The following is a 26,100-nucleotide window of genomic DNA, read 5'->3' as shown; positions in this document are numbered from 1 at the left end:
CACAATAACACAGCTCACATGCACCAATGCAGATCACATACCAACACAGCTCACACACCAACACAGCTCACACACACCAACACAGCTCAGGGGTCAAAACAGCTCACACACTGACACAGCTCACACAATAACACAGCTCACATGCACAAACGCAGATCACATACCAACACAGCTCACACACCAACACAGCTCACATACCCAACAGAGCTCATACACAGCAACATATCTCACACCAACCATCACAGCTCACACGTCAACACACTGAACACATCAACCACCTCACACACACCAACACCGCATACACACACCAACACAGCACACACATCAACCAGCTGACTCACACAAACACAGCACACACACTAACACAGCTCACACAGCAGCACAACTCACACACAAACACGGCTCACAACCCAACACAGCTCACACACCAACACAACTCACACACCAACACAGCTCACACACAACGACACAGCTCACAAAACAACAAAACTTACAAACCAACACAGCTCACACACCAACACATCTCACACACAAACACGTCTCACAAACCAACACAGCTCACACAACAACACAGCTCACAAACAACGACACAGCTCACACACCAACTCAGCTCACACGCACCAACACAGCTCACACACACCAACGCAGCTCACACACCAACACAGCTCACAAATCAACACACTCGCACAACAACATAACTCATACACCAACACAACACACACAGCTACACAGCTCACAAACTAACACACTCACAAACCAACACAGCTCACACACCAACATAGCTCACACACCAAAACAGCTCACAGACACCAACACAGCTCACACAAACCAACACAGCTCACACGTCAACACAGCTCACACACCAACAAAGCTCACACACAAACACAGCTCACACAGACCAACACAGCTCACACACACACACAACAGCTCACATACACATACACAGCTCACATACAACATCACAGCTCACACACCAACAGAGGTCATGCACCAGCACAGCTCGCGCACCAACAAAACTCACATACCAACACAGCTCACATACTCCAACACAGCTCAAACATAACATCACAACTCACATACACCAACACAGATCACACACACCATCACAGCAACACAGTTCACACACCAATATAGCTCACACACCAACACAACTCACACATATCAACACAGCTCACATGCCTACACAGCTCACACACCAAAACAGCACACGCCAATACAGCTCACACACCAACACAGCTCACACACCTTCACAGCTCACAAACACCAACACAACTCAAACACCAACACGGCTCACATACACCAACACAGGTCACACACACCAACACAGCAAACACACCAACACAGTTCACACACACCAACACAACTCACACACTAAAACAGGTCACACACACCAACACAGGTCACGCACACCGACACAGCACAAAAACCAACACAGCTCACACAAAGCAACACAGCTCACAAACCAACACAACTCACACGTCAACACAGCTCACACAGCAACAAAGCTCACACACCAAAACAGCTCACAGACACCAACACAGCTCACACAAACCAACACAGCTCACACGTCAACACAGCTCACACACCAATAGAGCTCACAAACAAAACAGAGCTCACACACTAACACAGCTCACAAACCAACACAGCCTACACACACCAACACAACTCACACACAAACACAACACACACAGCTACACAGCTCACAAACTAGCACATTCACACACCATCACAGCTCACGCAGCAATACAGTTCACACACCAACACAGCTCACACATACCAACACAGCTCACATACCCCAACACGGTTCAAACACACCAACACAAAACACACACCATCGCAGCTCACCCAGCAACACAGTTCACACACCAACATAGCTCACATACCAACACAGCTCACACACCAACACAGCTCACACACCAACACAGCTCACACACCATCACAGCTCACACACAAAACAACTCATATTCCAACACGCCTCACACACACCAACACAGCTCACACATCAACACAACACACACACCAACACAATTCACACACCAACACAACTCACACACTAACACAGCTCACGCATACCAATAGAGCTCACACACCAACACAGCTCACACACCAACAGAGCTCACAGAACAACACAACTCACATACCAACACAGCTCTCACATCAACACAACTCACACACCAACACAGCTCACACACCAACACAACTCAAGCACCAATAGAGCTCACAAACAATACAGAGCTCACACACTAACACAGCTCACAAACCAACACAGCCTACACATACCAACACAACTCACAAACAAACACAACACACACAGCTACACAGCTCACAAACTAGCACATTCACACACCAACACAGCTCACACATACCAAAACAGCTCACAAACCCCAACACGGTTCAAACACACCAACACAAAACACACACCATCGCAGCTCACCCAGCAACACAGTTCACACACCAACATAGCTCACATACCAACACATCACACACCAACACAGCTCACACACCAACACAGCTTACACACCATCACAGCTCACACACAACGACACAACTCATATTCCAACAAGCCTCACACACACCAACACAGTTCACACATCAACACAACTCACACACCAACACAACTCACACACCAAACTGTTCACACACATCAACACTGCTCACACACCAAGACAGCTCACACACCAACACAACTCACACACCAAAACAGCTCACAGACACCAACACAGCTCACACACCAAAACAGCTCACAGACACCAACACAGCTCACACAAACCAACACAGCTCACACACCAACACAACTCACACATGCCAAAACAGGTAACACACAAACACAACTCACACAATGCGACACAGCTCGCACACCAACACAGCTCACAAATCAACACACTCGCACACCAACATAACTCATACAACAACGCAACACACACAGCTACACAGCTCACAAACTAACACACTCACAAACCAATACAGCTCACACACCAACATAGCTCACACACCAAAACAGCTCACAGACACCAAAACAGCTCACACAAACCAACACAGCTCACACGTCAACACAGCTCACACACCAACAAAGCTCACACACCAACACAGCTCACACAGACCAACACAGCTCACACACACACACAACAGCTCACATACACATACACAGCTCACATACAACAACACAGCTCACACACCAGCAGAGGTCATGCACCAGCACAGCTCGCGCACCAACAAAACTCACATACCAACACAGCTCACATACTCCAACAAAGCTCACACATAACATCACAACTCACATACACCAACACAGCTCACACACACCATCACAGCTCACACACTAACACAGCTCACACACACAAACACAGCTGCCATACTAAGACATCTCACACACACCAACACAGCTCACACATCAACCAGCTGACACACACAAAAGCACATCACACACACAAACACAGCTCACATACTAACACAGCTCACACACACAAACACAGCTCACACATCAACCAGCTGACACACACCAAAGCACCTCACACACACAAACACAGCTCACATACTAACACAGCTCACACACACAAACACAGCTTACACACACCAACACAGCTCACATAACAACGCAGCGCTCACACACCAACACAGCTCACACGCCAACACAGCTCACACACACAAACACAGCTCACATACTAACACTTCTTACACACACCAACACAGCTCACACATCACCCAGCTGACACACACCAAAGCACCCCTCACACACAAACACAGCTCACATACTAACACAGCTCACACACACAAACACAGCTCACATACCAACACAGCTCACACACCAACACAGCTCACGCACACCAATACAGCTCACAAAACAACACAGCGCTCACACACCAACACAGCTCACACACCAACAGAGATCACACACCAACACAGCTCACACACATCAACACAGCTCACACACCAACACAGCTCACACAACAGCACAACTCACACACCAGCACAGGTCACACACCAACACAACTCACACACCAACACAACTCACACACCAACACAGCTCACACACCAACACAGCTCACACACACCTACACAGTTCACACACTAACACAGCTCACACACACCAACACAGCTCACACACCAACAAACCTCACACACCAACCCACACAGATCACACAGACCACACAACTGACACACACCAAAATAGTTCACACACACCATCACAGCCCACACATACAATCAAAACTCACTCACTCCATCATAGCTTAGATACACCTGCACGGGTCACAAAGCAACGAAGCTGACATGCACCAACACAGTTCACACACCAACACAGCTCACACACCAGCACAACTCACACACACCAACACAGCTCACAAAAAACAACGCAGCTCACACACACCAGCACAGAACACACACACCAACACAGCTCACAAAGCAACACAGCTCACAAACCAACACAGATCACACACATCAACACAGCTCACACACCAACACAGCTCACACTCCAACACAGCTCACAAATCAACACACTCACACACCAACACAACTCACACAACAATGCAACTCACACACCAACACAACACACACAGCTACACAGCTCACAAACTAACACACCCACACACAAACACAGCTCACACACCAACATAGATCAAACATCAACACAACTCAGACATTAACATAGCTCACACAGCAAAACAGATCACAGACACCAACACAGCTCACACACACCAACACAGCTCACACGTCAACACAATTCACACACCAACCCAGCTCACACACCAACACATCTCACACACCAACACAGCTCACACACACCAACACAGCTCAGGTGTCAACACAGCTCACACACTGACACAGCTCACACAATAACACAGCTCACATGCACCAACGCAGATCACATACCAACACAGCTCACACACCAACACAGCTCACATACCCAACAGAGCTCATACACAGCAACATATCTCACACCAACCATCACAGCTCACACGTCAACACACTGAACACATCAACCACCTCACACACACCAACACCGCATACACACACCAACACAGCACACACATCAACCAGCTGACTCACACCAACACAGCACACACACTAACACAGCTCACACAGACCAACACAGCTCACATACTAACACAGCTCACACACAAACACAGCTCACATAATAACACCCCTCACACACACCAACACAGCTCACACAGCAACACAACTCACACACGCCAACACAGCTCACACAGCAACACAACTCACATAAACCAAACCAGCTCACACAGCAACACAGCTAACACACCAACTGAGGTCACACAACAACACAGCTCACACAGCAACACAACTCACTCACACCAACACAACACACACAGCTACACAGCTCACAAACTAACTCACTCACACACAAACACAGCTCACACACCAACATAGCTCAAACATCAACACAACTCACACATCAACATAGCTCACACACCAAAACAGCTCACAGACATCAACACAGCTCACACCCGCCAACACAGCATACACACTAACACAGCTCACTCTGACCAGCACAGCTCACACACAACACACCACATGCAGGCCAACACAACTCACACACCAACAGAGCTCACACATCAACACAACTCACACACCAACACAGCTCACACACCAACACAACTCACACACCATCACAAATCAGACACCAACACAGCTCACATGCCAACACAGCTCACACACACCAACACAGCTCACACATCAACCAGCTCACACACATGAACAAAGCTCACACAATAGCATAGCTCACACACACCAACACAGCTCACATGTCAACACAGCTCACACACCGACACAGCTCACACACTAACACAGCTCACACACACCAACGCAGATCACATACCAACACAGCTCACATACCCAAAAGAGCTCATACACAGCAACACATCTCACACCAACCATCACAGCTCACACACACACACACATAGCACATCAACCAGTTCACACACACCAACACAGCTCACACTCACCAACACAGTTCAAACGTCAACCAGCTGAAACATACCAACCCAGCTCACACACCAACACAGCTCACACAACAGCACAACTCACACACCAGCACAGGTCACACACCAACACAACTCACACACCAACACAACTCACACACCAACACAGCTCACACACCAACACAGCTCACACACACCTACACAGTTCACACACTAACACAGCTCACACACACCAACACAGCTCACACACCAACAAACCTCACACACCAACCCACACAGATCACACAGACCACACAACTGACACACACCAAAATAGTTCACACACACCATCACAGCCCACACATACAATCAAAACTCACTCACTCCATCATAGCTTAGATACACCTGCACGGGTCACAAAGCAACGAAGCTGACATGCACCAACACAGTTCACACACCAACACAGCTCACACACCAGCACAACTCACACACACCAACACAGCTCACAAAAAACAACGCAGCTCACACACACCAGCACAGAACACACACACCAACACAGCTCACAAAGCAACACAGCTCACAAACCAACACAGATCACACACATCAACACAGCTCACACACCAACACAGCTCACACTCCAACACAGCTCACAAATCAACACACTCACACACCAACACAACTCACACAACAATGCAACTCACACACCAACACAACACACACAGCTACACAGCTCACAAACTAACACACCCACACACAAACACAGCTCACACACCAACATAGATCAAACATCAACACAACTCAGACATTAACATAGCTCACACAGCAAAACAGATCACAGACACCAACACAGCTCACACACACCAACACAGCTCACACGTCAACACAATTCACACACCAACCCAGCTCACACACCAACACATCTCACACACCAACACAGCTCACACACACCAACACAGCTCAGGTGTCAACACAGCTCACACACTGACACAGCTCACACAATAACACAGCTCACATGCACCAACGCAGATCACATACCAACACAGCTCACACACCAACACAGCTCACATACCCAACAGAGCTCATACACAGCAACATATCTCACACCAACCATCACAGCTCACACGTCAACACACTGAACACATCAACCACCTCACACACACCAACACCGCATACACACACCAACACAGCACACACATCAACCAGCTGACTCACACCAACACAGCACACACACTAACACAGCTCACACAGACCAACACAGCTCACATACTAACACAGCTCACACACAAACACAGCTCACATAATAACACCCCTCACACACACCAACACAGCTCACACAGCAACACAACTCACACACGCCAACACAGCTCACACAGCAACACAACTCACATAAACCAAACCAGCTCACACAGCAACACAGCTAACACACCAACTGAGGTCACACAACAACACAGCTCACACAGCAACACAACTCACTCACACCAACACAACACACACAGCTACACAGCTCACAAACTAACTCACTCACACACAAACACAGCTCACACACCAACATAGCTCAAACATCAACACAACTCACACATCAACATAGCTCACACACCAAAACAGCTCACAGACATCAACACAGCTCACACCCGCCAACACAGCATACACACTAACACAGCTCACTCTGACCAGCACAGCTCACACACAACACACCACATGCAGGCCAACACAACTCACACACCAACAGAGCTCACACATCAACACAACTCACACACCAACACAGCTCACACACCAACACAACTCACACACCATCACAAATCAGACACCAACACAGCTCACATGCCAACACAGCTCACACACACCAACACAGCTCACACATCAACCAGCTCACACACATGAACAAAGCTCACACAATAGCATAGCTCACACACACCAACACAGCTCACATGTCAACACAGCTCACACACCGACACAGCTCACACACTAACACAGCTCACACACACCAACGCAGATCACATACCAACACAGCTCACATACCCAAAAGAGCTCATACACAGCAACACATCTCACACCAACCATCACAGCTCACACACACACACACATAGCACATCAACCAGTTCACACACACCAACACAGCTCACACTCACCAACACAGTTCAAACGTCAACCAGCTGAAACATACCAACCCAGCTCACACACCAACACAGCTCACACACCAACACGGCTCACACACACCAACACAGCTCACCCATCGACCAGCTAACACACATGAACAAAGCTCACACAATAGCACAGCTCACACACACCAACACAGCTCAGGTGTCAACACAGCTCACACACTGACACAGCTCACACAATAACACAGCTCACATGCACCAATGCAGATCACATACCAACACAGCTCACACACCAACACAGCTCACACACACCAACACAGCTCAGGGGTCAACACAGCTCACACACTGACACAGCTCACACAATAACACAGCTCACATGCACAAACGCAGATCACATACCAACACAGCTCACACACCAACACAGCTCACATACCCAACAGAGCTCATACACAGCAACATATCTCACACCAACCATCACAGCTCACACGTCAACACACTGAACACATCAACCACCTCACACACACCAACACCGCATACACACACCAACACAGCACACACATCAACCAGCTCACACACATGAACAAAGCTCACACAATAGCATAGCTCACACACACCAACACAGCTCACATGTCAACACAGCTCACACACCGACACAGCTCACACACTAACACAGCTCACACACACCAACGCAGGTCACATACCAACACAGCTCACATACCCAAAAGAGCTCATACACAGCAACACATCTCACACCAACCATCACAGCTCACACACACACACACATAGCACATCAATCAGTTCACACACACCAACACAGCTCACACTCACCAACACAGTTCAAACGTCAACCAGCTGAAACATACCAACACAGCTCACATACCAACACAGTTCACACACCAGCACAGCTCACACACCAACACAACTCACACACCAACAGTGCTCACAAACCAACACAGCTCACACACCAGAACGGCTCACACACCAACAAACCTCACACACCAACCCACACAGATCACACAGACCACACAACTGACACACACCAAAATAGTTCACACACACCATCACAGCCCACACATACAATCAAAACTCACTCACTCCATCATAGCTTAGATAAACCTGCACGGGTCACAAAGCAACGAAGCTGACATGCACCAACACAGTTCACACACCAACACAGCTCACACACCAGCACAACTCACACACACCAACACAGCTCACAAAAAACAACGCAGCTCACACACACCAGCACAGAACACACACACCAACACAGCTCACAAAGCAACACAGCTCACAAACCAACACAGCTCATACACATCAACACAGCTCACACACCAACACAACTCACACACCAACACAGCTCACACTCCAACACAGCTCACAAATCAACACACTCACACACCAGCACAACTCACACAACAACGCAACTCACACACCAACACAACACACACAGATACACAGCTCACAAACTAACACACCCACACACAAACACAGCTCACACACCAACATAGATCAAACATCAACACAACTCAGACATTAACATAGCTCACACAGCAAAACAGATCACAGACACCAACACAGCTCACACATACCAACACAGCTCACACGTCAACACAATTCACACACCAACCCAGCTCACACACCAACACAGCTCACACACCAACACGGCTCACACACACCAACACAGCTCACCCATCGACCAGCTAACACACATGAACAAAGCTCACACAATAGCACAGCTCACACACACCAACACAGCTCAGGTGTCAACACAGCTCACACACTGACACAGCTCACACAATAACACAGCTCACATGCACCAATGCAGATCACATACCAACACAGCTCACACACCAACACAGCTCACACACACCAACACAGCTCAGGGGTCAACACAGCTCACACACTGACACAGCTCACACAATAACACAGCTCACATGCACAAACGCAGATCACATACCAACACAGCTCACACACCAACACAGCTCACATACCCAACAGAGCTCATACACAGCAACATATCTCACACCAACCATCACAGCTCACACGTCAACACACTGAACACATCAACCACCTCACACACACCAACACCGCATACACACACCAACACAGCACACACATCAACCAGCTGACTCACACAAACACAGCACACACACTAACACAGCTCACACAGCAGCACAACTCAAACACAAACACGGCTCACAACCCAACACAGCTCACACACCAACACAACTCACACACCAACACAGCTCACACACAACGACACAGCTCACAAAACAACAAAACTTACAAACCAACACAGCTCACACACCAACACATCTCACACACAAACACGTCTCACAAACCAACACAGCTCACACAACAACACAGCTCACAAACAACGACACAGCTCACACACCAACTCAGCTCACACGCACCAACACAGCTCACACACACCAACGCAGCTCACACACCAACACAGCTCACAAATCAACACACTCGCACAACAACATAACTCATACACCAACACAACACACACAGCTACACAGCTCACAAACTAACACACTCACAAACCAACACAGCTCACACACCAACATAGCTCACACACCAAAACAGCTCACAGACACCAACACAGCTCACACGTCAACACAGCTCACACACCAACAAAGCTCACACACAAACACAGCTCACACAGACCAACACAGCTCACACACACACACAACAGCTCACATACACATACACAGCTCACATACAACATCACAGCTCACACACCAACAGAGGTCATGCACCAGCACAGCTCGCGCACCAACAAAACTCACATACCAACACAGCTCACATACTCCAACACAGCTCAAACATAACATCACAACTCACATACACCAACACAGATCACACACACCATCACAGCAACACAGTTCACACACCAATATAGCTCACACACCAACACAACTCACACATATCAACACAGCTCACATGCCTACACAGCTCACACACCAAAACAGCACACGCCAATACAGCTCACACACCAACACAGCTCACACACCTTCACAGCTCACACACACCAACACAACTCAAACACCAACACGGCTCACATACACCAACACAGGTCACGCACACCAACACAGCAAACACACCAACACAGTTCACACACACCAACACAACTCACACACTAAAACAGGTCACACACACCAACACAGGTCACGCACACCGACACAGCACAAAAACCAACACAGCTCACACACAGCAACACAGCTCACAAACCAACACAACTCACACGTCAACACAGCTCACACAGCAACAAAGCTCACACACCAAAACAGCTCACAGACACCAACACAGCTCACACAAACCAACACAGCTCACACGTCAACACAGCTCACACACCAATAGAGCTCACAAACAAAACAGAGCTCACACACTAACACAGCTCACAAACCAACACAGCCTACACACACCAACACAACTCACACACAAACACAACACACACAGCTACACAGCTCACAAACTAGCACATTCACACACCATCACAGCTCACGCAGCAATACAGTTCACACACCAACACAGCTCACACATACCAACACAGCTCACAAACCCCAACACGGTTCAAACACACCAACACAAAACACACACCATCACAGCTCACCCAGCAACACAGTTCACACACCAACATAGTTCACATACCAACACAGCTCACACACCAACACAGCTCACACACCAACACAGCTCACACACCATCACAGCTCACACAGACCAACACAGCTCACACAGACCAACACAGCTCACACACACACACAACAGCTCACATACACATACACAGCTCACATACAACAACACAGCTCACACACCAGCAGAGGTCATGCACCAGCACAGCTCGTGCACCAACAAAACTCAAATACCAACACAGCTCACATACTCCAACAAAGCTCACACATAACATCACAACTCACATACACCAACACAGCTCACACACACCATCACAGCTCACACACTAACACAGCTCACACACACAAACACAGCTGCCATACTAAGACATCTCACACACACCAACACAGCTCACACATCAACCAGCTGACACACACAAAAGCACATCACACACACAAACACAGCTCACATACTAACACAGCTCACACACACAAACACAGCTCACACATCAACCAGCTGACACACACCAAAGCACCTCACACACACAAACACAGCTCACATACTAACACAGCTCACACACACAAACACAGCTTACACACACCAACACAGCTCACATAACAACGCAGCGCTCACACATCAACACAGCTCACACGCCAACACAACTCACACACACAAACACAGCTCACATACTAACACTTCTTACACACACCAACACAGCTCACACATCACCCAGCTGACACACACCAAAGCACCCCTCACACACAAACACAGCTCACATACTAACACAGCTCACACACACAAACACAGCTCACATACCAACACAGCTCACACACCAACACAGCTCACGCACACCAATACAGCTCACAAAACAACACAGCGCTCACACACCAACACAGCTCACACACCAACAGAGATCACACACCAACACAGCTCACACACATCAACACAGCTCACACACCAACACAGCTCACACACCAGCACAACTCACACACCAGCACAGGTCACACACCAACACAACTCACACACCAACACAACTCACACACCAACACAGCTCACACACCAACACAGCTCACACACACCTACACAGTTCACACACTAACACAGCTCACACACACCAACACAGCTCACACACCAACAAACCTCACACACCAACCCACACAGATCACACAGACCACACAACTGACACACACCAAAATAGTTCACACACACCATCACAGCCCACACATACAATCAAAACTCACTCACTCCATCATAGCTTAGATACACCTGCACGGGTCACAAAGCAACGAAGCTGACATGCACCAACACAGTTCACACACCAACACAGCTCACACACCAGCACAACTCACACACACCAACACAGCTCACAAAAAACAACGCAGCTCACACACACCAGCACAGAACACACACACCAACACAGCTCACAAAGCAACACAGCTCACAAACCAACACAGATCACACACATCAACACAGCTCACACAGCAACACAGCTCACACTCCAACACAGCTCACAAATCAACACACTCACACACCAACACAACTCACACAACAACGCAACTCACACACCAACACAACACACACAGCTACACAGCTCACAAACTAACACACCCACACACAAACACAGCTCACACACCAACATAGATCAAACATCAACACAACTCAGACATTAACATAGCTCACACAGCAAAACAGATCACAGACACCAACACAGCTCACACATACCAACACAGCTCACACGTCAACACAATTCACACACCAACCCAGCTCACACACCAACACAGCTCACACACCAACACGGCTCACACACACCAACACAGCTCACCCATCAACCAGCTAACACACATGAACAAAGCTCACACAATAGCACAGCTCACACACACCAACACAGCTCAGGTGTCAACACAGCTCACACACTGACACAGCTCACACAATAACACAGCTCACATGCACCAACGCAGATCACATACCAACACAGCTCACACATCAACACAGCTCACACACACCAACACAGCTCAGGTGTCAACACAGCTCACACACTGACACAGCTCACACAATAACACAGCTCACATGCACAAACGCAGATCACATACCAACACAGCTCACACACCAACACAGCTCACATACCCAACAGAGCTCATACACAGCAACATATCTCACACCAACCATCACAGCTCACACGTCAACACACTGAACACATCAACCACCTCACACACACCAACACCGCATACACACACCAACACAGCACACACATCAACCAGCTGACTCACACAAACACAGCACACACACTAACACAGCTCACACAGACCAACACAGCTCACACACAAACACAGCTCACATACTAACACCCCTCACACACACCAACACAGCTCACACAGCAACACAACTCACACACGCCAACACAGCTCACACAGCAACACAACTCACATAAACCAAACCACCTCACACAGCAACACAGCTAACACACCAACTGAGGTCAAACAACAACACAGCTCACACACCAACACAGCTCACACACCATCACAGATCAGACACCAACACAGCTCACACGCCAACACAGCTCACACACACCAGCACAGCTCACACATCAACCAGCTCACACACATGAACAAAGCTCACACAATAGCACAGCTCACACACACCAACACAGCTCACATGTCAACACAGCTCACACACCGACACAGCTCACATACTAACACAGCTCACACACACCAACGCAGATCACATACCAACACAGCTCACACACCAACACAGCTCACATATCCAACTGAGCTCATACACAGCAACACATCTCACACCAACCATCACAGCTCACACATAAACACACATAACACATCAATCAGTTCACACACACCAACACAGCTCACACTCACCAACACAGTTGAAACGTCAACCAGCTGACACACACCAACACAGCTCACACACTAACACAGCTCACACACACAAACACAGCTGCCATACTAAGACATCTCACACACACCAACACAGCTCACACATCAACCAGCTGACACACACAAAAGCACATCACACACACAAACACAGCTCACATACTAACACAGCTCACACACACAAACACAGCTCACACATCAACCAGCTGACACACACAAAAGCACCTCACACACACAAACACAGCTCACATACTAACACAGCTCACACACACAAACACAGCTTACACACACCAACACAGCTCACATAACAACGCAGCGCTCACACACCAACACAGCTCACACGCCAACACAGCTCACACACACAAACACAGCTCACATACTAACACTTCTTACACACACCAACACAGCTCACACATCAACCAGCTGACACACACCAAAGCACCCCTCACACACAAACACAGCTCACATACTAACACAGCTCACACACACAAACACAGCTCACATACCAACACAGCTCACACACCAACACAGCTCACGCACACCAACACAGCTCACATAACAACACAGCGCTCACACACCAACACAGCTCACACACCAACAGAGATCACACAACAACACAGCTCACACACATCAACACAGCTCACACACCAACACAGCTCACACACCAGCACAACTCACACACCAGCACGGGTCACACACCAACACAACTCACACACCAACACAACTCACACACCAACACAGCTCACACACCAACACAGCTCACACACACCAACACAGTTCACACACTAACACAGCTCACACACACCAACACAGCTCACACACCAACAAACCTCACACACCAACCCACACAGATCACACAGACCACACAACTGACACACACCAAAATAGTTCACACACACCATCACAGCCCACACATACAATCAAAACTCACTCACTCCATCATAGCTTAGATACACCTGCACGGGTCACAAAGCAACGAAGCTGACATGCACCAACACAGTTCACACACCAACACAGCTCACACACCAGCACAACTCACACACACCAACACAGCTCACAAAAAACAACGCAGCTCACACACACCAGCACAGAACACACACACAAACACAGCTCACAAAGCAACACAGCTCACAAACCAACAAAGCTCACACACATCAACACAGCTCACACACCAACACAACTCACACACCAACACAGCTCACACTCCAACACAGCTCACAAATCAACACACTCACACACCAACACAACTCACACAACAACGCAACTCACACACCAACACAACACACACAGATACACAGCTCACAAACTAACACACCCACACACAAACACAGCTCACACACCAACATAGATCAAACATCAACACAACTCAGACATTAACATAGCTCACACAGCAAAACAGATCACAGACACCAACACAGCTCACACACACCAACACAGCTCACACGTCAACACAATTCACACACCAACCCAGCTCACACACCAACACATCTCACACACCAACACAGCTCACACACACCAACACAGCTCAGGTGTCAACACAGCTCACACACTGACACAGCTCACACAATAACACAGCTCACATGCACCAACGCAGATCACATACCAACATAGCTCACACACCAACACAGCTCACATACCCAACAGAGCTCATACACAGCAACATATCTCACACCAACCATCACAGCTCACACGTCAACACACTGAACACATCAACCACCTCACACACACCAACACCGCATACACACACCAACACAGCACACACATCAACCAGCTGACTCACACCAACACAGCACACACACTAACACAGCTCACACAGACCAACACAGCTCACATACTAACACAGCTCACACACAAACACAGCTCACATAATAACACCCCTCACACACACCAACACAGCTCACACAGCAACACAACTCACACACGCCAACACAGCTCACACAGCAACACAACTCACATAAACCAAACCAGCTCACACAGCAACACAGCTAACACACCAACTGAGGTCACACAACAACACAGCTCACACAGCAACACAACTCACTCACACCAACACAACACACACAGCTACACAGCTCACAAACTAACTCACTCACACACAAACACAGCTCACACACCAACATAGCTCAAACATCAACACAACTCACACATCAACATAGCTCACACACCAAAACAGCTCACAGACATCAACACAGCTCACACCCGCCAACACAGCATACACACTAACACAGCTCACTCAGACCAGCACAGCTCACACACAACACACCACATGCAGGCCAACATAACTCACACACCAACAGAGCTCACACATCAACACAACTCACACACCAACACAGCTCACACACCAACACAGCTCACACACCATCACAGATCAGACACCAACACAGCTCACATGCCAACGCAGCTCACACACACCAACACAGCTCACACATCAACCAGCTCACACACATGAACAAAGCTCACACAATAGCATAGCTCACACACACCAACACAGCTCACATGTCAACACAGCTCACACACCGACACAGCTCACACACTAACACAGCTCACACACACCAACGCAGATCACATACCAACACAGCTCACATACCCAAAAGAGCTCATACAAAGCAACACATCTCACACCAACCATCACAGCTCACACACACACACACATAGCACATCAACCAGTTCACACACACCAACACAGCTCACACTCACCAACACAGTTCAAACGTCAACCAGCTGACACATACCAACACAGCTCACATACCAACACAGTTCACACACCAGCACAGCTCACACACCAACACAACTCACACACCAACAGTGCTCACAAACCAACACAGCTCACACACCAGAACGGCTCACACACCAACAAACCTCACACACCAACCCACACAGATCACACAGACCACACAACTGACACACACCAAAATAGTTCACACACACCATCACAGCCCACACATACAATCAAAACTCACTCACTCCATCATAGCTTAGATAAACCTGCACGGGTCACAAAGCAACGAAGCTGACATGCACCAACACAGTTCACACACCAACACAGCTCACACACCAGCACAACTCACACACACCAACACAGCTCACAAAAAACAACGCAGCTCACACACACCAGCACAGAACACACACACCAACACAGCTCACAAAGCAACACAGCTCACAAACCAACACAGCTCATACACATCAACACAGCTCACACACCAACACAACTCACACACCAGCACAGCTCACACTCCAACACAGCTCACAAATCAACACACTCACACACCAACACAACTCACACAACAACGCAACTCACACACCAACACAACACACACAGCTACACAGCACACAAACTAACACACCCACACACAAACACAGCTCACACACCAACATAGATCAAACATCAACACAACTCAGACATTAACATAGCTCACACAGCAAAACAGATCACAGACACCAACACAGCTCACACACACCAACACAGCTCACACGTCAACACAATTCACACATCAACCCAGCTCACACACCAACACATCTCACACACCAACACAGCTCACACACACCAACACAGCTCAGGTGTCAACACAGCTCACACACTGACACAGCTCACACAATAACACAGCTCACATGCACCAACGCAGATCACATACCAACACAGCTCACACACCAACACAGCTCACATACCCAACAGAGCTCATACACAGCAACATATCTCACACCAACCATCACAGCTCACACGTCAACACACTGAACACATCAACCACCTCACTCACACCAACACCGCATACACACACCAACACAGCACACACATCAACCAGCTGACTCACACCAACACAGCACACACACTAACACAGCTCACACAGACCAACACAGCTCACATACTAACACAGCTCACACACAAACACAGCTCACATAATAACACCCCTCACACACACCAACACAGCTCACACAGCAACACAACTCACACACGCCAACACAGCTCACACAGCAACACAACTCACATAAACCAAACCAGCTCACACAGCAACACAGCTAACACACCAACTGAGGTCACACAACAACACAGCTCACACAGCAACACAACTCACTCACACCAACACAACACACACAGCTACACAGCTCACAAACTAACTCACTCACACACAAACACAGCTCACACACCAACATAGCTCAAACATCAACACAACTCACACATCAACATAGCTCACACACCAAAACAGCTCACAGACATCAACACAGCTCACACCCGCCAACACAGCATACACACTAACACAGCTCACTCAGACCAGCACAGCTCACACACAACACACCACATGCAGGCCAACACAACTCACACACCAACAGAGCTCACACATCAACACAACTCACACACCAACACAGCTCACACACCAACACAACTCACACACCATCACAGATCAGACACCAACACAGCTCACATGCCAACACAGCTCACACACACCAACACAGCTCACACATCAACCAGCTCACACACATGAACAAAGCTCACACAATAGCATAGCTCACACACACCAACACAGCTCACATGTCAACACAGCTCACACACCGACACAGCTCACACACTAACACAGCTCACACACACCAACGCAGATCACATACCAACACAGCTCACATACCCAAAAGAGCTCATACACAGCAACACATCTCACACCAACCATCACAGCTCACACACACACACACATAGCACATCAACCAGTTCACACACACCAACACAGCTCACACTCACCAACACAGTTCAAACGTCAACCAGCTGACACATACCAACACAGCTCACACACTAACACAGCTCACACACACAAACACAGCTCACATACTAACACAGCTCACTCACACAAACACAGCTCACATACCAACACAGCTCACACACCAACACAGCTCACACACACCAACACAGATCACACATCAACCAGCTTACACACATGAACAAAGCTCACACAATAGCACAACTCACACACACCAACACAGCTCACACATCAGCACAGCTCACATGCACCAACACAGCTCACACCCACCAACGCAGCTCACATAAACCATCACTAATCACACAACAACACACATCACACAACAACTAGCACACATATCTCAACACAGCTCACAGCCCAACATGGCTCACACAATAACACAGCTCACACACCAAAATAGTTCACACACCCAGAACAGCTCACACACCAACACAACTCACAAACCAACAAAGCTGACACACCAACAAAACTCACACACCAACTCAGCTCACACAACAACACAGCAGACGCACCAGCACAGCACGCACACTGAATGCAACTCACACGCCAACACAGCTCACATACCAACACAGTTCACACACCAGCACAGCTCACACACCAACACAACTCACACACCAACAGTGCTCACAAACCAACACAGCTCACACACCAGAACGGCTCACACACCAACAAACCTCACACACCAACCCACACAGATCACACAGACCACACAACTGACACACACCAAAATAGTTCACACACACCATCACAGCCCACACATACAATCAAAACTCACTCACTCCATCATAGCTTAGATAAACCTGCACGGATCACAAAGCAACGAAGCTGACATGCACCAACACAGTTCACACACCAACACAGCTCACACACCAGCACAACTCACACACACCAACACAGCTCACAAAAAACAACGCAGCTCACACACACCAGCACAGAACACACACACCAACACAGCTCACAAAGCAACACAGCTCGCAAACCAACACAGCTCATACACATCAACACAGCTCACACACCAACACAACTCACACACCAACACAGCTCACACTCCAACACAGCTCACAAATCAACACACTCACACACCAACACAACTCACACAACAACGCAACTCACACACCAACACAACACACACAGCTACACAGCACACAAACTAACACACCCACACACAAACACAGCTCACACACCAACATAGATCAAATATCAACACAACTCAGACTTTAACATAGCTCACACAGCAAAACAGCTCACAGACACCAACACAGCTCACACACCAACACAGCTCACACGTCAACACAATTCACACACCAACCCAGCTCACACCAACACAGCTCACACACCAACACAGCTCACACACACCAACACAGCTCAGGTGTCAACACAGCTCACACACTGACACGGCTCACACAATAACACAGCTCACATGCACCAACGCAGATCACATACCAACACAGCTCACACACCAACACAGCTCACATACCCAACAGAGCTCATACACAGCAACATATCTCACACCAACCATCACAGCTCACACGTCAACACACTGAACACATCAACCACCTCACTCACACCAACACCGCATACACACACCAACACAGCACACACATCAACCAGCTGACTCACACCAACACAGCACACACACTAACACAGCTCACACAGACCAACACAGCTCACATACTAACACAGCTCACACACAAACACAGCTCACATAATAACACCCCTCACACACACCAACACAGCTCACACAGCAACACAACTCACACACGCCAACACAGCTCACACAGCAACACAACTCACATAAACCAAACCAGCTCACACAGCAACACAGCTAACACACCAACTGAGGTCACACAACAACACAGCTCACACAGCAACACAACTCACTCACACCAACACAACACACACAGCTACACAGCTCACAAACTAACTCACTCACACACAAACACAGCTCACACACCAACATAGCTCAAACATCAACACAACTCACACATCAACATAGCTCACACACCAAAACAGCTCACAGACATCAACACAGCTCACACCCTCCAACACAGCATACACACTAACACAGCTCACTCAGACCAGCACAGCTCACACACAACACACCTCATGCAGGCCAACACAACTCACACACCAACAGAGCTCACACATCAACACAACTCACACACCAACACAGCTCACACACCAACACAACTCACACACCATCACAGATCAGACACCAACACAGCTCACATGCCAACACAGCTCACACACACCAACACAGCTCACACATCAACCAGCTCACACACATGAACAAAGCTCACACAATAGCATAGCTCACACACACCAACACAGCTCACATGTCAACACAGCTCACACACCGACACAGCTCACACACTAACACAGCTCACACACACCAACGCAGATCACATACCAACACAGCTCACATACCCAAAAGAGCTCATACACAGCAACACATCTCACACCAACCATCACAGCTCACACACACACACACATAGCACATCAACCAGTTCACACACACCAACACAGCTCACACTCACCAACACAGTTCAAACGTCAACCAGCTGACACATACCAACACAGCTCACACACTAACACAGCTCACACACACAAACACAGCTCACATACTAACACAGCTCACTCACACAAACACAGCTCACATACCAACACAGCTCACACACCAACACAGCTCACACACACCAACACAGATCACACATCAACCAGCTTACACACATGAACAAAGCTCACACAATAGCACAACTCACACACACCAACACAGCTCACACATCAGCACAGCTCACATGCACCAACACAGCTCACACCCACCAACGCAGCTCACATAAACCATCACTAATCACACAACAACACACATCACACAACAACTAGCACACATATCTCAACACAGCTCACAGCCCAACATGGCTCACACAATAACACAGCTCACACACCAAAATAGTTCACACACCCAGAACAGCTCACACACCAACACAACTCACAAACCAACAAAGCTGACACACCAACAAAACTCACACACCAACTCAGCTCACACAACAACACAGCAGACGCACCAGCACAGCACGCACACTGAATGCAACTCACACGCCAACACAGCTCACATACCAACACAGTTCACACACCAGCACAGCTCACACACCAACACAACTCACACACCAACAGTGCTCACAAACCAACACAGCTCACACACCAGAACGGCTCACACACCAACAAACCTCACACACCAACCCACACAGATCACACAGACCACACAACTGACACACACCAAAATAGTTCACACACACCATCACAGCCCACACATACAATCAAAACTCACTCACTCCATCATAGCTTAGATACACCTGCACGGGTCACAAAGCAACGAAGCTGACATGCACCAACACAGTTCACACACCAACACAGCTCACACACCAGCACAACTCACACACACCAACACAGCTCACAAAAAACAACGCAGCTCACACACACCAGCACAGAACACACACACCAACACAGCTCACAAAGCAACACAGCTCGCAAACCAACACAGCTCATACACATCAACACAGCTCACACACCAACACAACTCACACACCAACACAGCTCACACTCCAACACAGCTCACAAATCAACACACTCACACATCAACACAACTCACACAACAACGCAACTCACACACCAACACAACACACACAGCTACACAGCACACAAACTAACACACCCACACACAAACACAGCTCACACACCAACATAGATCAAACATCAACACAACTCAGACTTTAACATAGCTCACACAGCAAAACAGCTCACAGACACCAACACAGCTCACACACACCAACACAGCTCACACGTCAACACAATTCACACACCAACCCAGCTCACACACCAACACAGCTCACACACCAACACAGCTCACACACACCAACACAGCTCAGGTGTCAACACAGCTCACACACTGACACAGCTCACACAATAACACAGCTCACATGCACCAACGCAGATCACATACCAACACAGCTCACACACCAACACAGCTCACATACCCAACAGAGCTCATACACAGCAACATATCTCACACCAACCATCACAGCTCACACGTCAACACACTGAACACATCAACCACCTCACACACACCAACACCGCATACACACACCAACACAGCACACACATCAACCAGCTGACTCACACCAACACAGCACACACACTAACACAGCTCACACAGACCAACACAGCTCACATACTAACACAGCTCACACACAAACACAGCTCACATAATAACACCCCTCACACACACCAACACAGCTCACACAGCAACACAACTCACACACGCCAACACAGCTCACACAGCAACACAACTCACATAAACCAAACCAGCTCACACAGCAACACAGCTAACACACCAACTGAGGTCACACAACAACACAGCTCACACAGCAACACAACTCACTCACACCAACACAACACACACAGCTACACAGCTCACAAACTAACTCACTCACACACAAACACAGCTCACACACCAACATAGCTCAAACATCAACACAACTCACACATCAACATAGCTCACACACCAAAACAGCTCACAGACATCAACACAGCTCACACCCGCCAACACAGCATACACACACTAACACAGCTCACTCAGACCAGCACAGCTCACACACAACACACCACATGCAGGCCAACACAACTCACACACCAACAGAGCTCACACATCAACACAACTCACACACCAACACAGCTCACACACCAACACAGCTCACACACCATCACAGATCAGACACCAACACAGCTCACATGCCAACACAACTCACACACACCAACACAGCTCACACATCAACCAGCTCACACACATGAACAAAGCTCACACAATAGCATAGCTCACACACACCAACACAGCTCACATGTCAACACAGCTCACACACCGACACAGCTCACACACTAACACAGCTCACACACACCAACGCAGGTCACATACCAACACAGCTCACATACCCAAAAGAGCTCATACACAGCAACACATCTCACACCAACCATCACAGCTCACACACACACACACATAGCACATCAACCAGTTCACACACACCAACACAGCTCACACTCACCAACACAGTTCAAACGTCAACCAGCTGACACATACCAACACAGCTCACACACTAACACAGCTCACACACACAAACACAGCTCACATACTAACACATCTCACACACACCAACACAGCTCACACATCAACACATATCTCAACACAGCTCACAGCCCAACATAGCTCACACAATAACACAGCTCACACACCAAAACAGTTCACACACCCAGAACAGCTCACACACCAACACAACTCACAAACCAACAAAGCTGACACACCAACAAAACTCACACACCAACTCAGCTCACAAAACAACACAGCAGACGCACCAGCACAGCACGCACACTGAATGCAGCTCACACGCCAACACAGCTCACATACCAACACAGTTCACACACCAGCACAGCTCACACACCAACACAACTCACACACCAACAGTGCTCACAAACCAACACAGCTCACACACCAGAACAGCTCACACACCAACACATTCCACACACCAACACAACTCACACACCAACAGAGCTAACAAACCAGCACAGCTCGCAAACCAAGAAAGCTCAGACACCAACACAGCTCACATACCCCAACAAAACTCACACACATCATCACAACTCACATACACCAACACAGCTGACACACAACATCACAGCTCACACAGCAACACTGTTCACACACCAACATAGCTCACACACCAACACAACACACACAGATACACAACTCACTAACTAACACACCCACACACAAACACAGTTCACACACCAACATAGATCAAACATCAACACAACTCAGACATTAACGTAGCTCACACAGCAAAACAGCTCACAGACACCAACACAGCTCACACACCAACACAGCTCACACACATCAACACAGCTCACAAATCAACACACTCACACACCAACACAACTCACACACCAACACAACACACACAGCTACACAGCTCACAAACTAACACACACACACACAAACACAGCTCACACACCAACATAGATCAAACATCAACACAACTCAGACATTAACATAGCTCACACAGCAAAACAGCTCACAGGCACCAACACAGCTCACACTTAACAACACAGCTCACCCATCAGCACAGTTCACACACCAACCCAGCTCACACACCAACACAGTTCACATGCCAACACAGCTCACACACACCAACACAGCTCACCCATCAACCAGCTCACACACAAGAACAAAGCTCACACAATAGCACAGCTCACACACACCAACGCAGCTCAGGTGTCAACACAGCTCATACACCGACACAGCTCACACACTAACACAGCTCACACGCACCAACACACTCACACACAAACACAGCTCACACACCATCATAGCTCAAACATCAACACAACTCACACATCAACATAGCTCACACACCAAAACAGCTCACAGACACCAACACAGCTCACACCCGCCAACACATCTCACGCACTAACACAGCTCACTCACACCAGCACAGCTCACACACAACACACCACGTGCACACCAACACAGCTGCACACCAAGACAGCTCACACACGCTAGCAGAGCTCACACACCAACACAGCTCACACACCAACACAGCTCACACACCATCACAGATCAGACACCAACACAGCTCACACACACAAACACAGCTGCCATACTAAGACATCTCACACACACCAACACAGCTCACACATCAACCAGCTGACACACACCAAAGCACCTCACACACACAAACACAGCTCACATACTAACACAGCTCACACACACAAACACAGCTCACATACCAAC

This window comes from Carcharodon carcharias, chromosome 32, assembly GCF_017639515.1.
Source record: "Carcharodon carcharias isolate sCarCar2 chromosome 32, sCarCar2.pri, whole genome shotgun sequence".
Lineage (NCBI taxonomy): Eukaryota > Metazoa > Chordata > Chondrichthyes > Lamniformes > Lamnidae > Carcharodon > Carcharodon carcharias.
The sequence above is the reverse complement of the archived record's forward strand: the minus strand, read 5'-3'. Positions refer to the sequence as shown.